Raw genomic sequence first — 15665 nt, 5'->3', positions numbered from 1 at the left:
GTTTCATCATATATTTTCTTTATTCATTTCTTCTTTATTCTACCCATGAAAATGTCTTTGCAAACAAATAAACTCTCAACATACAAAATATTTGTTTGCAATTCTTTTGGACCTTATCCCCTAATCCCATATCTATGTGGATGACCCTATAGCATCTGGTGACACGTGTTCTCTCTACCATTTATCTATTCACTTTTGGGAAATCTAAGGAAAAGCAATCAGAGTATCTCCCCTTGTGAGTCCGGTTCTAACTTTGGAGTGCAAACAAATGGCATTACACAAATGTGTGTTGGCCAAATGTTCCCTTAATGTCTTCTTGGGTTGTTAGTTGCCCAATATGCATTGGACTGTCATCTAGGTTGGAATCATTAATGACTTTGCATTTTGAGGCTGAATGCAAATACAGAAGACAATGGAATTTTTCTTATGAATAATAATACTCTGTTTGAATATCAAAAAAAGGAGGAATCGATTTTTGCAGAATTTTTCGATGAATGATATAGTTTATCTACACACAAAAAAAATTCTGATTCAATCACGAAATTAATTGATCCGATTAATTTTTTAATTGAAATGACTTCAATCACAGAACTGAGAGTAAAAATTAAAAAACCAATTGACAGTCAATTAAAAAATTAATTGATTAATTTGTGTGATTGATTTTTATTTCAATTAAGAAAATTGTTGAATCAATTCAATTGTTAATTGAATATTCAATTAAGATTTTAATTGGAAAATTTTTCGTGATTTTTTTTCTGTGTACACAGTAGGTAAAGAAAATAAACATATTTCATATAAGAATTTTCGCCTATAAATAATTCAACCAGACCGTACCTTCTTATGTACCTTCTACCGTGGATTTGACTAAAGTTTACTTGCCAAAGAGGTCAGTTAAATATCGTAGGTGTACGAACTCTGTAACGGCTGATGATTTCTCTCGCTGGTATACAGAAAAAAATCTCACGAACATTTTTACAATTATAGTCTTAATGGAGTTTAAAGAAGTATATGGTTAGGTTAGGTTAGGTTAGGTGGCAGCCCGATGTATCAGGCTCACTTAGACTATTCAGTCCATTGTGATACCATATTGGTGAACTACTCTCTTATCACTGAGTGCTGCCCGATTCCATGTTAAGCTCAATGACAAGGGACCTCCTTTTTATAGCCGAGTACGAACGGCGTTCCACATTGCAGTGAAACCACTTAGAGAAGCTTTGAAACCTTCAGAAATGTCACCAGCATTACTGAAGTGGGATAATCCACCGCTGAAAAACTGTTTGGTGTTCGGTCGAAGCAGGAATCGAACCCACGACCTTGTGTACGCAAGGCGGGCATGCTAACCATTGCACCACGGTGGCTCCCTAAAGAAGTATATACAGACTTAAGTTCGCCCGGGCCTAATCTTACCACCATGAATCAAAAATTATAATCGTTTCCTTAGAAAACTCTACGTCAGGGTACTTGAAATTTCATATATAGAATTTCAGGTGGATTTTATAACAGATACTCTGTCAAGCAAACATATATAACAACATAGAAATCGGGAGACTGAACACATGGGAGCAGTAGCAAAACATGGACCGATCCACACCATATTCGTTGCACCTACCTACGGACCGAAAATACTTCTAAATTTCGAATTTTCGGCAAATCAGTTAAAATTGCGGTTTCCCGAAGTCAAATCGGGAGACCGAAGTATATGGGGCCCATATCAAACCGGTAACCATATTCGGCACACCTTTTTATGGACCAAAAAACCTCTAGATTTTTAATTTTAGGTAAATCGGATAAAAACTACTGTTTCTAAAGGGTGGTTAAATTGTACCATGGAGAGATACACAATCCAACAACGTTCCAATGGTTCCAAGAAATGGCAACAGTGGATGATCAATTTTCGAAGAAAATCATCTTCAGTGGTGAGGCACATTTTCACCTTAGGGGATTCGTCAATAAACAGAATTGCCGCATTTGGATTGGATCCAAGAGTGATTGTCGAAAAACCAATGCATCCACAAAGAGTGACTGTTTGGTGCGGTTTATGGGCTGGCGGCATCAGCGGGCCGTATTTTTTCCAAAATGTGGCCGGTCAGGCAGTTACTGTGAATGGTGTTCGCTATCGTGAGATGATAACGAACTTTTTATGGCCCGAATTGGAAGATATGGATGTGGACGATATGTGGTTTCAGCAGGACGGTGCCACTTGCCACACAGCTAACGAAACAATGGCTCTTTTGCGCAACAAATTCAATGGCCGTGTTATCTCACGGAATGGCGATGTCAATTGGCCGCCAAGATCATGTGATTTGACACCGTTGGACTTTTTTCTTTGGGATTATTTGAAAGAAAAGGTGTACGTCGATAAGCCAGCAACAATTCAAGAGCTAAAGGATGAGATAATTCGACAGATTAACGGCATAGGACCTCCATTATGCCTCAGCGTCATCGAAAATTTGGAGCATCGGATGAAGGTGTGCCACCGAGGTCGCGGCGCCCATTTGGCTGATATTTTGTTCCATACATAAATGAGTAATACCAATATATCATAATAAAATAAAATTACAATAATTTCCTAAATAGTTTGTGTTTTATTCAAAATCAACATCGGCCCTTGAAAATTTAACCACCCTTTAGAAGCCCAAGAAGTAAACTCGGGAGCTCGCTCTTAAGGGTCCTATACCAAAACATGAACCGATACCCACCATTTTCGACACATCTCTTTATGGTTCTAAAATACCTCTAGATTTCCAATTTCCGACATAAGTGATAAAAACTACGGTTTCTAGAAACCCAAGAAGTAAACTCGGGATCTCGCTCTATATAGGGACTATACCAAACCATGAGCCGACAGACACCAGTTTCAACACACCTATTTGTGGTCCTCTAGATTTCCAACTTTAAGCAAATCGAATAAAAACTACGGTTTGTGGAAGCTCAAGAAGTAAAATCGGGAGATCGGTCTATAAGGATGTTATACCAAACCATGGACCGACAGACACCAGTTTCGACACACCTATTTATGGTCCTAAAATACCTCTAGATTTCCAATTTCAAACAAATCGGATAAAAACTATGGTTTCTAGAAGCTCAAGAATTAAAATGGGTAGATCGGTCTATAAGGGGGCAATACGAAAACATGGACCGACACACACATAATTTTCGGCACACCTATTATTGGTCCTAAAATACTTATAGATTTTCAATTTCAAACAAATCGGATAAAAACTACGGTTTCTAGAAGGCCAAGACCCCAAATTGGGGAATCGGTTTATATGGGAGCTATATCAAAACCTTGACCGATATAGCTCATCTTCGAATTTGGCCTGCGTGCAGACAAAAGACAAATCTGTGAAGATTGTAGCGTGAAGATTGTAGCGCTACAATGAAGATTGTAGCGTGATTACAACATACAGACAGAAAGCCAGACGGACATGCTAATATCGTCTTACAATTTCTCTCTGATAAAGTATATATGTATATACTTTATATAGTCGGAAATCTATACTTCGAAGTGCTACAAATGGAATGGCAAACTTATTATACCCCCATCACCATTCTATGGTGTTGGGTATAAAAATATGCCATTAAATATTTTATTGATTCAATAAAATTTTTAATTGAAACAAAAATCAAACACAAAAATAATTGTATCAATTAATTTCTTAATTAGGAGCCACCGTGCTGCAATGGTTAGCATGCCCGCCTTGCATACACAAGGTCGTGGCTTCGATTCCTGCTTCGACCGAACACCAAAAAGTTTTTCAGCGGTCGATTATCCTACCTCAGTAATGCTGGTGACATTTCGGAGGGTTTCAAAGCTTCTCTAAGTGGTTTCACTGCAAATGTGGAACGCCGTTCGGACTCGGCTATAAAAAGGAGGTCCCTTGTCATTGAGCTTAAGATGGAATCGGACAGCACTCAGTGATAAGAGAGAAGTTCACCAATGTGGTATCACAATGGACGGAATAGTCTAAGTGAGCCTGATACATCGGGCCGCCACATAACCTAACCTCACCTAACTTTTTAATTGATACTATCATTTTTCTGATTTAAGACATTTCAATTAAAAAACAAGTATATACGGCCGTAAGTTCGGCCAGGCCGAAGCTTATGTACCCTCCATCATGGATTGCGTAGAAACTTCTTCTAAACACTGCCATCCACAATCGAATTACTTAAGTTGCGGTAACGCTTGCCGATGGCAAGGCATCTTAAAACCTCCTAACACCATCTTCTAAATTGTATGACAAAATTTTCTATAGAAAGAAAATTTTGAAAAAAATTTCTACAGAAATAAAATTTTAACAAAATTTTCTATAGAAATAAACTTTTGACAAAATTTCTATAGAAATAAAATCTTGGTAGATTATTTTTGGCTCTAGTGGCAACATGATTATGGACCGATATGGACCAATTTTTGTGTGATTGGACCAATTTTGATATGGTTGTTAGCGACCATATAAAGGGTGATTTGTTAAGAGCTTGATAACTTTAAAAAAAAAAAAAACGCATAAAATTTGCAAAATCTCATCGGTTCTTTTTTGAAACGTTAGATTGGTCCATGACATTTACTTTTTGAAGATAATTTAATTTAAATGTTGACCGCGGCTGCGTCTTAGGTGGTCCATTCGGAAAGTCCAATTTTGGGCAACTTTTTCGAGCATTTCGGCCGGAATAGCCCGAATTTCTTCGGAAATGTTGTCTTCCAAAGCTGGAATAGTTGCTGGCTTATTTCTGTAGACTTTAGACTTGACGTAGCCCCACAAAAAATAGTCTAAAGGCGTCAAATCGCATGATCTTGGTGACCAACTTACCGGTCCATTTCTTGAGATGAATTGTTCTCCGAAGTTTTCCCTCAAAATGGCCATAGAATCGCGAGCTGTGTGGCATGTAGCGCCATCTTGTTGAAACCACATGTCAACCAAGTTCAGTTCTTCCATTTTTGGCAACAAAAAGTTTGTTAGCATCGAACGATAGCGATCGCCATTCACCGTAACGTTGCGTCCAACAGCATCTTTGAAAAAATACGGTCCAATGATTCCACCAGCGTACAAACCACACCAAACAGTGCATTTTTCGGGATGCATGGGCAGTTCTTGAACGGCTTCTGGTTGCTCTTCACTCCAAATGCGGCAATTTTGCTTATTTACGTAGCCATTCAACCAGAAATGAGCCTCATCGCTGAACAAAATTTGTCGATAAAAAAGCGGATTTTCTGCCAACTTTTCTAGGGCCCATTCACTGAAAATTCGACGTTGTGGCAGATCGTTCGGCTTCAGTTCTTGCACGAGCTGTATTTTATACGGTTTTACACCAAGATCTTTGCGTAAAATCTTCCATGTGGTCGAATAACACAAACCCAATTGCTGCGAACGGCGACGAATCGACATTTCACGGTCTTCAGCAACACTCTCAGAAACAGACGCAATATTCTCTTCTGTACGCATTCGTGTGGTTGGTTTAATGTCCAATAAAGTAAACTGAGTGCGAAACTTGGTCACAATCGCATTAATTGTTTGCTCACTTGGTCGATTATGTAGACCATAAATCGGACGTAAAGCGCGAAACACATTTCGAACCGAACACTGATTTTGGTAATAAAATTCAATGATTTGCAAGCGTTGCTCGTTAGTAAGTCTATTCATGATGAAATGTCAAAGCATACTGAGCATCTTTCTCTTTGACACCATGTCTGAAATCCCACGTGATCTGTCAAATACTAATGCATGAAAATCCTAACCTCAAAAGAATCACCCTTTACTAACACCACGTTCCTAATTTGAACCGGATCGGATGAATTTTGCTCCTCCAAGAGGCCCCGGAGGTCAAATCTGGATAACGTTTTATATGGGGGCTATATATAATTATGGACCGATATGGACCAATTCTGGCACGGTTGTTAAAGATCATATACTAACACCATGTTCCAAATTACAACCGGATTGGATGAAATTTGCTTCTCTTGGAGACTTCGCAAGCCAAATCTGGGGATCGTTTTATATGGGGGCCATATATAATTATAAACCGATGTGGACCAATTTTTGCATGGTTGTTAGAGACCATATACCAATATCATGTACCAAATTTCAGGCGGATCGGATGAAATTTGCTTCTCTTTGAGGCTCCCCAACCCAAATCTGGGGATCGGTTTATATGGGCGCTTTATATAATTATGGACAGATGTGGACCAATTTTTGCATGATTGTTAGAAACCATATACCAATACCATGTACCAAATTTCAGCCGGATCGGATGCAATTTGCTTCTCTTTGAGGCTTTGCAAGCCAAATCTGGAGATCGGTTTATATGGGGGCTATATATAATTATGAACCGATGTGGACCAATTTTTGCATGGTTGTTAGAGACCATATACCAACATTATGTACCAAATTTCAGCCGGATCGGATGAAATATGTTTCTCTTAGAGGCTCCACAAGCCAAATCTGGGGATCGGTTTATATGGGGGCTATATATAATTAAGGACCGATATGGACCAATTTTTGCATGGTTGTTAAAGACCATATACCAACATCATGTACCAAATATCAGCCGGATCGGATGAAATTTGCTTCTCTTTTACGCTCCGCAAGCCAAATCTGGGGATCGGTTTATATGGGGGCTATATATAATTAAGGACCGATATGGACCAATTTTTGCATGGTTGTTAAAGACCATATACCAACACCATATACCAAATTTCAGCCGGATCGGATGAAATATGCTTCTGTTAGAGGCTCTACAAACCAAATCTGGGGATCGGTTTATATGGGGGCTATATATAATTAAGGACCGATATGGACCAATTTTTGCATGGTTGTTAGAGACCATATACCAACATCATGTACCAAATTTCAGCCGGATCGGATGAAATTTGCTTCTCTTTTAGGCTCCGCAAGCCAAATCTGGGGATCGGTTTATATGGGGGCTATATATAATTATGGACCGATGTGGACCAATTTTTGCATGGTTGGTAGAGACCATATACCAACACCATATACCAAATTTCAGCCGGATCGGATGAAATATGCTTCTGTTAGAGGCTCTACAAGCCAAATCTGAGGGTCCCTTTATATGGGGGCTATACGTAAAAGTGGACCGATATGGCCCATTTTCAATACCATCCGACCTACATCGATAACAACTACTTGTGCCAAGTTTCAAGTCGATAGCTTGTTTCGTTCGGAAGTTAGCGTGATTTCAACAGACGGACGGACGGACATGCTTAGATCGACTCAGAATTTCACCACGACCCAGAATATATATACTTTGTGGGGTCTTAGAGCAATATTTCGATGTGTTACAAACGGAATGACAAAGTTAATATACCCCCATCCTATGATGGAGGGTATAAAAATATATTTAGTGTGTATTCATCGACCATGGGATAACAAAATAAATGCCGACTATTATCAGGAAAATGTCTTAAAGAGCATTCCGAAACCCTGAACAGACAAATATTTCGCACTCAGACCCTAGACATTCCAACTGCACACGTCAACTTAGGAAGGCTTAAAAATTAAGTTCCTCGTTTAATTTCTAGCGCATAAGGACCGTCAAAATCTCCGAAGTGTCGATGATCTCCAGAAGACGCTTCACCGAGAAGGGGCTAAAATAAGGCAGAGTCACTTTGGTGCAGTATGTGATAGCTATGCCGGCCATAATTCGTACCAAAAGTAGTCAATTCGAACAAATCCAAATTGGTTCTGAAGTGGTCGTTGGGACCGTTTGACAAAATGTTCCTTTTTTGTGTGAGCCATGGTAATATGTAAAATTCTTCCTGGCCGAATATATGGACGTGTTTACTTCTTTTTCTGACATATTTATACCTATCGCACCCTCAAGCTTTTTTCTCTCATAAATAAGCTTGCGTATCTCTACTTCAACTGAAGTGTATACCCTTCATGCCATTCACTCACATACTATAATTAATTTCGTCTTTGTTTTTCCTTGTTCAAAGATCACATCATAAGGCTTGGAACCCTTTCTCTCTACTTGAACTTTTCTAAAAGATTTTTACTTAAGAAAAAGGATTCATATTTTATTTTCTTTTTTACGTATCGAAGGAAACAAAATCACTAAGAAAACTTTACTCCACTTTCTTTGTTTTTTTTTCGCTTCCTTGGTTGAATAAAAATCTCATTTTTTTTTCATTTCAACAACTTTGCCCAAAAGTTTTATTTTCACCTCACCGAATGAAAACACAAAAAGCATACATAAATCTTAATATGAGAAAAGCAAGTTCAACAAGTTTTCGCATAAAAAAGAATTCTTTTTTTAAAAAATAAAAAAAAAATTGTACACCTTTCACAACAGAACAAAAAAACAATGCACAAAAGATTTAACTTACGGTAGAAGTGTAATTGAAGCTCATTACCCCTACCCTAATGGAAGAGGCATTAAAATATCTTGGATAACATTACAGGTAATAAAACATCCTTAGAGAATGCCCAGGCATACATCTGAGCGAAAGATAAGCTGCATTTTCTTTGTGGTACGTGGAAAGTTGGTTATAAGTGTTGTTAGATGGTGATGCACCCTCTTTTTCCCTTTTTTCCTACTTATAGAAAAGGGTATTTTGGTAAATATATAGAGGAAGGCTGATATGTAACGCAACAAAATAAAGTGCTATATTATTTATTTCTATCAAAATTTAATTTCAGTCGTAATTTGCTCGAATTGGATACCTTTGGCATCCAATGGTAGAATTCACCCAAAAATGATACATTGGTAATTTTGTTTTGGTAGATTTTACAAAATTCTCTATTGAAATTAAATTTTGACAAAATTTTCAATAGAAAAAAAATTTTGACAAAATTTTCTATAGAAATAAAATTTTGACAAAATTTTATATAGAAAAAAAATTTTGACAAAATTTTCTATAGAAATAAAATTTTGACAAAATTTTATATAGAAATAAAATTTTGACCAAATTTTTTATAGAAATCAAATTTTGACAAAATTTTCTATAGAAATAAAATTTTGACAAAATTTTTTATAGAAATCAAATTTTGACAAAAATTTCTATAGAAATAAAATTTTGACAAAATTTTCTATAGAAATAAAATTTTGACAAATTTTTCTATAGAAATCAAATTTTGATAAAATTTTCTATAGAAATAAAATTTTGACAACATTTTTTATAGAAATCAAATTTTGACAAAAATTTCTATAGAAATAAAATTTTGACAAAATTTTCTATAGAAATAAAATTTTGACAAATTTTTCTATAGAAATAAAATATTAACAAGATTTTCTATGGAAATAAAATTTTGACAAAATTTTCTGTAGAAATAAAATTTTGACAAAATTGTCTATAGAAATCAAATGTTGACAAAATTTTTTATATAAATAAAACTTTGACAAAATTTTCTATAGAAATAAAATTTTGACAAAATTTTCTATAGAAATAAAATATTGACAAAATTTTCTATAGAAATAAAATTTTGGCAAAATTTTCTATAGAAATAAAATTTTTACAAAATTTTCTATAGAAATAAAATTTTGACAAAATTTTCTATAGAAATAAAAATTGACAAAATTTTCTACAGAAATCAAATATTGACAAAATTTTCTATAGAAATCAAATGTTGAAAAAATTTTCTATAGAAATAAAATTTAAAAAAAAAAATTCTATGGAAATAAAATTTTGACAAAATTTTCTGTAGAAATAAAAAATTGACAAAATTTTGTACAGAAAAAAATTTTGACAAAATTTTCTATAGAAATAAAATTTTGACAAGATTTTCTATAGAAATAAAATTTTGACAAAATTTTCTATAGAAATCAAATGTTGACAAAATTTTCTATAGAAATAAAATTTTGACAATATTTTCTATAGAAATAAAATGTTGACAAAATTTTCTATAGAAATAAAATGTTGACAAAATTATCTATAGAATAAAATTTTGACAAAATTTTCTGTAGAAATAAAATGTTGACAAAATTATCTATAGAAATAAAATTTTGACAAGATTTTCTATAGAAATAAAATTTAAAAAAAAATTTCTATGGAAATAAAATTTTGACAAAATTTTCTATAGAAATCAAATGTTGACAAAATTTTCTATAGAAATTAAATTTTGACAATATTTTCTATAGAAATAAAATGTTGACAAAATTTTCTATAGAAATAAAATGTTGACAAAATGATCTATAGAATAAAATTTTGACAAAATTTTCTGTAGAAATAAAATGTTGACAAAATTATCTATAGAAATAAAATTTTGACAACATTTTCTGTAGAAATAAAATTTTGGCAAAATTTTCTATAGAAATAAAATTTTGACAAAATTTTCTATAGAAATAAAATTCTGACAAAAGTTTCTATAGAAATAAAATTTTGACAAAAGTTTCTATAGAAATAAAACAAGTATGTAAAGTCTAAAGTCGGGCGGGACCGACTATATTATACCCTTCACACCTATGTAGGCCAAAATTTGTGTTACATCTCAACTACTTCACATTTGCTGGAAGCTATATAAAGGAGACAATTTTTTTTACTTCTACAAAATCTTTAGAATTAAAATTTAAATCGCCTAACGCTATCCAGTTCATTGGAGTAAATTTCCATTGAAAATGGGTCTAAAATGTGTAACAGTCTACCATATTTCCCTAACTCTGGTGTACGTATATATGGGAGCTATATATAATCTGAACCGATTTTGACTAAATTTGACATGTATAGTTAGAATAATAATTCTGCTATCTATGCGAAATTTCACGTAAATGGGAGTATAACTTTGCCCCCCTGGTCATATGAGTGCAAATAGGACGGAAGATATATATGGGAGCCATATCTAAATCTGAACCGATTTCAACCAAATTTGGCACAATTACCGATACTACTAAACGCACTCCCTGCGCGAAATTTGAAGCAAATCACGGCAAAACCCTGGATTTTGAGGCCATATAAGTTCAAATCGGACGAAAGATATATATGGGAGCTATATCTAAATCTGAATCGATTTTGACCATATTTGGGACATACAATAGTATCGTTAAAAGTACCGCTTGCGCAAAATTTGAAATAAGTCAGGGCAAAACTCTGGCTTTTGAGACAATATAAGTCCAAATCTGGCGAAAGATATATATGTGAGCTATATCTAAATCTGAACCGATTTTAACAAAATTTGACACACTTAACGATACTATTAAACGTACTCCTTGTGCAAAATTTGAAGCAAGTCAGGGCAAAACTCTGGCTTTTAAGGCCATATAAGTTCAAATCGGACGAAAGATATATGTAGGAGTTATACCTAAATCTGAACCGATTTTAACAAAATTTGACACACTTAACGATACTATTAAACATACCCCTTGTGCAAAATTTGAAGCAAGTCAGGGCAAAACTCTGGCTTTTAAGGCCATATAAGTTCAAATCGGACGAAAGATATATATGGGAGCTATATCTAAATTTGAACCGATTTCAATCAAATTTACCAACCATTGGTAGAATGTCAATTCTACCCTCTGTGCAAAACTTCACGAAGATCTGTAATAAACTTTGGCCTCTGTGGTCATATGAGTCTAAATCGGACGAAAGATATATATGGGAGCTATATCTAAATCTGAACCGATTTGGCTGATATTTTGCAAGATTGCCGAGATTCATAAAATATGTGGATGTACGGTATTTCAAGAAAATCGGTTGATAAACACGCTAACTATGACCAAATCGGGGATAAATATATATGGCAGCTATATCTATATCTGATCCGATTTTTTCCGAAACCAATAGCGATTGTCTCTGTCCCAAGAAACGGCCCTATTCCAAATTTGAGGACGATCAGACTTAAATTGCGAGCTGTACTTTGTGCACAAAATTACATATACAGACAGACGGACGGACGGACAGACAGACAGACAGACAGACAGACGGACATCGCTAAATCGACTCAGAAGTTAATTCTAAGCCGATCGGTATACTAAAAGATGGGTCTATGAGCACTATTTCTTGGCGTTACATACAAATGAACAAACTTATTATACCCTGTACCACAGTACTGGTGAAGGGTATAAATATTGACAAAATTTTCTATAGAAATAAAAATATTGACAAAATTTTCTATAGAAATAAAATTTTGACAAAATTTTCTATAGATATAAAATTTTGACAAAATTTTCTATAGAAATAAAATTTTGACAAAATTTTCTATAGAAATCCAATGTTGACAAAATTTTCTATAGAAATAAAGTTTTGACAAAATTTTCTATAGAAATCAAAATTTGACAAAATTTTCTATAGAAGTCAAATGTTGACAAAATTTTCTATAGAAATCAAATGTTGACAAAATTTTCTATAGAAATAATATTTTGACAAATTTTTCTATAGAAACAATTAAAATGTTGACAAAATTCTCTATGGAAATAAAATTTTAACAAAATTTCCTATAGAAATACAATTGTGACAAAATTTTCTATAGAAATAAAATTTTGACAAAATTTTCTATAGAAATCCAATGTTGACAAAATTTTCTATAGAAATAAAATATTGACAAAAGTTTCTATAGCAATAAAATTTTCACAAAATTTTCTATAGAAATATAATTTTGCCAAAATTTTCTACAGAAATAAAATATTGACAAAATTTTCTATAGAAATAAAATTTTGACAAAATTTTCTATAGAAATATAATTTTGCCAAAATTTTCTATAGAAATAAAATATTGACAAAATTTTCTATAGAAATAAAATTTTGACAAAATTTTCTATAGAAATAAAATTTTGACAAAATGTTCTATAGAAATCAAATGTTGACAAAATTTTCTATGGAAATAAAATTTTGACCAAATTTTCTGTAGAAATAAAATATTGCCAAATTTTCTATGGAAATAAAATTTGGCAAAATTTTCTATAGAAATCAAATGTTGATAAAATTTTCTATAGAAATAAAATTTTGACAAATTTTTCTATAGAAATAAAATTTTGACAACATTTTCTATAGAAATCAAATGTTGACAAAATTTTATATAGAAATAAAATTTTGACAAAATTTTCTAGAAATAAAATTTTGCCAAAATTTTCTATAGAAATAAAATATTGATAATAGAATTAATATTTTGACAAAATTTTCTATAGAAATAAAATTTTGACAAAATTTTCTACAGAAATCAAATGTTGACAAAATTTTCTATAGAAATAAAATTTTGACAAATTTTTATAGAAATAAAATTTTGATCAAATTTTCTATAGAAATAAAATTTTAACGAAATTTTCTGTAGAAATAAAATTTTCTATAGAAATTAAATATTGACAAACTTTTCTATAGAAATCAAATGTTGACAAAATTTTCTATAGAAATAAAATTTTGACAAAATTTTCTATAGAAATCAAATGTTGACAAAATTTTCTATAGAAATAAAATTTTGACAATATTTTCTATAGAAATAAAATGTTGACAAAATTTTCTATAGAAATAAAATTTTGACAAAATTTTCTATAGAAATAAAATATTGACAAAATTTTCTATAGAAATAAAATTTTGACAAAATTTTCGATAGAAATAAAATTTTGACAAAATTTTCTATAGCAATAAAATTTTGACAAAATTTTCTATTGAAATATAATTTTGCCAAAATTTTCTATAGAAATAAAATATTGACAAAATTTTCTATAGAAATAAAATTTTGACAAAATTTTCTATAGAAATAAAATTTTGACAAAATGTTCTATAGAAATCAAATGTTGACAAAATTTTCTATGGAAATAAAATTTTGACCAAATTTTCTGTAGAAATAAAATATTGCCAAATTTTCTATGGAAATAAAATTTGGCAAAATTTTCTATAGAAATCAAATGTTGATAAAATTTTCTATAGAAATAAAATTTTGACAAATTTTTCTATAGAAATAAAATTTTGACAGCATTTTCTATAGAAATCAAATGTTGACAAAATTTTATATAGAAATAAAATTTTGACAAAATTTTCTAGAAATAAAATTTTGCCAAAATTTTCTATAGAAATAAAATATTGATAATAGAATTAATATTTTGACAAAATTTTCTATAGAAATAAAATTTTGACAAAATTTTCTACAGAAATCAAATGTTGACAAAATTTTCTATAGAAATAAAATTTTGACAAATTTTTATAGAAATAAAATTTTGATCAAATTTTCTATAGAAATAAAATTTTAACGAAATTTTCTGTAGAAATAAAATTTTCTATAGAAATTAAATATTGACAAACTTTTCTATAGAAATCAAATGTTGACAAAATTTTCTATAGAAATCAAATGTTGACAAAATTTTCTATAGAAATAAAATTTTGACAATATTTTCTATAGAAATAAAATTTTGACAAAATTTTCTATAGAAATAAAATTTTGACAAAATTTTCTATAGAAATAAAATTTTGACAAAATTTTCTATAGAAATAAAATTTTGCCAAATTTTCTACAGAAATAAAGTTTCGATTAAAGTTACTATAGATAAAAAATTTTGACAAAATTTTCTATAGAAATCAAATGTTGACAAAATTTTCTATAGAAATCCAATGTTGACAAAATTTTCTATAGAAATAAAATTTTGATCAAATTTTCTATAGAAATAAAATTTTAACGAAATTTTCTGTAGAAATAAAATTTTCTATAGAAATTAAATATTGACAAACTTTTCTATAGAAATCAAATGTTGACAAAATTTTCTATAGAAATAAAATTTTGACAAAATTTTCTATAGAAATCAAATGTTGACAAAATTTTCTATAGAAATAAAATTTTGACAATATTTTCTATAGAAATAAAATTTTGACAAAATTTTCTATAGAAATAAAATTTTGACAAAATTTTCTATAGAAATAAAATTTTGACAAAATTTTCTATAGAAATAAAATTTTGCCAAATTTTCTACAGAAATAAAGTTTCGATTAAAGTTACTATAGATAAAAAATTTTGACAAAATTTTCTATAGAAATCAAATGTTGACAAAATTTCTTTAGAAAAAAAAATTTTGACAAAATTTTCTATGGAAATAAAATTTTGACCAAATTTTCTATAGAAATAAATTTTTGACAAAATTTTCTATAGAAATAAATGTTTGACAAAATCTTCTATAGAAATAAAATTTTGACAAAATTTTCTGTAGAAAATAAAATTTTGACAAAATTTTCTGTAGAAATAAAATTTTCTATAGAAATTAAATATTGACAAACTTTTCTATAGAAATGAAATGTTGACAAAATTTTCTATAGAAATAAAATTTTGACAAAATTTTCTATAGAAATCAAATGTTGACAAAATTTTCTATAGAAATAAAATTTTGACAAAATTTTCTATATAAATAAAATTTTAACAAAATTTTCTATAGAAATAAAGTATTGACACATTTTTCTATAGAAATAATATTTTGACAAATTTCCTATAGAAATATAATTTTGACGAAATTTTCTATAGAAATAAAATTTTGCCAACATTTTCTATAGAAATAAAATTTTGCCAAAATTTTCTATAGAAATAAAATTTTGCCAAAATTTTCTATAGAAATAAAATTTTGCCAAAATTTTCTATAGAAATAAAATTTTGCCAAAATTTTTCTATAGAAATAAAATATTGACAAAATTTTCTATAGAAATAAAATATTGACAAAATTTTCTATAGAAATAAAATTTTAACGAAATTTTCTATAGAAATAAAATTTTGCCAAAATTTTTCTATAGAAATAAAATATTGA

This window comes from Haematobia irritans, chromosome 5 (assembly GCF_050003625.1).
Source record: "Haematobia irritans isolate KBUSLIRL chromosome 5, ASM5000362v1, whole genome shotgun sequence".
NCBI classification, from domain to species: Eukaryota; Metazoa; Arthropoda; class Insecta; order Diptera; family Muscidae; genus Haematobia; species Haematobia irritans.
The sequence above is the reverse complement of the archived record's forward strand: the minus strand, read 5'-3'. Positions refer to the sequence as shown.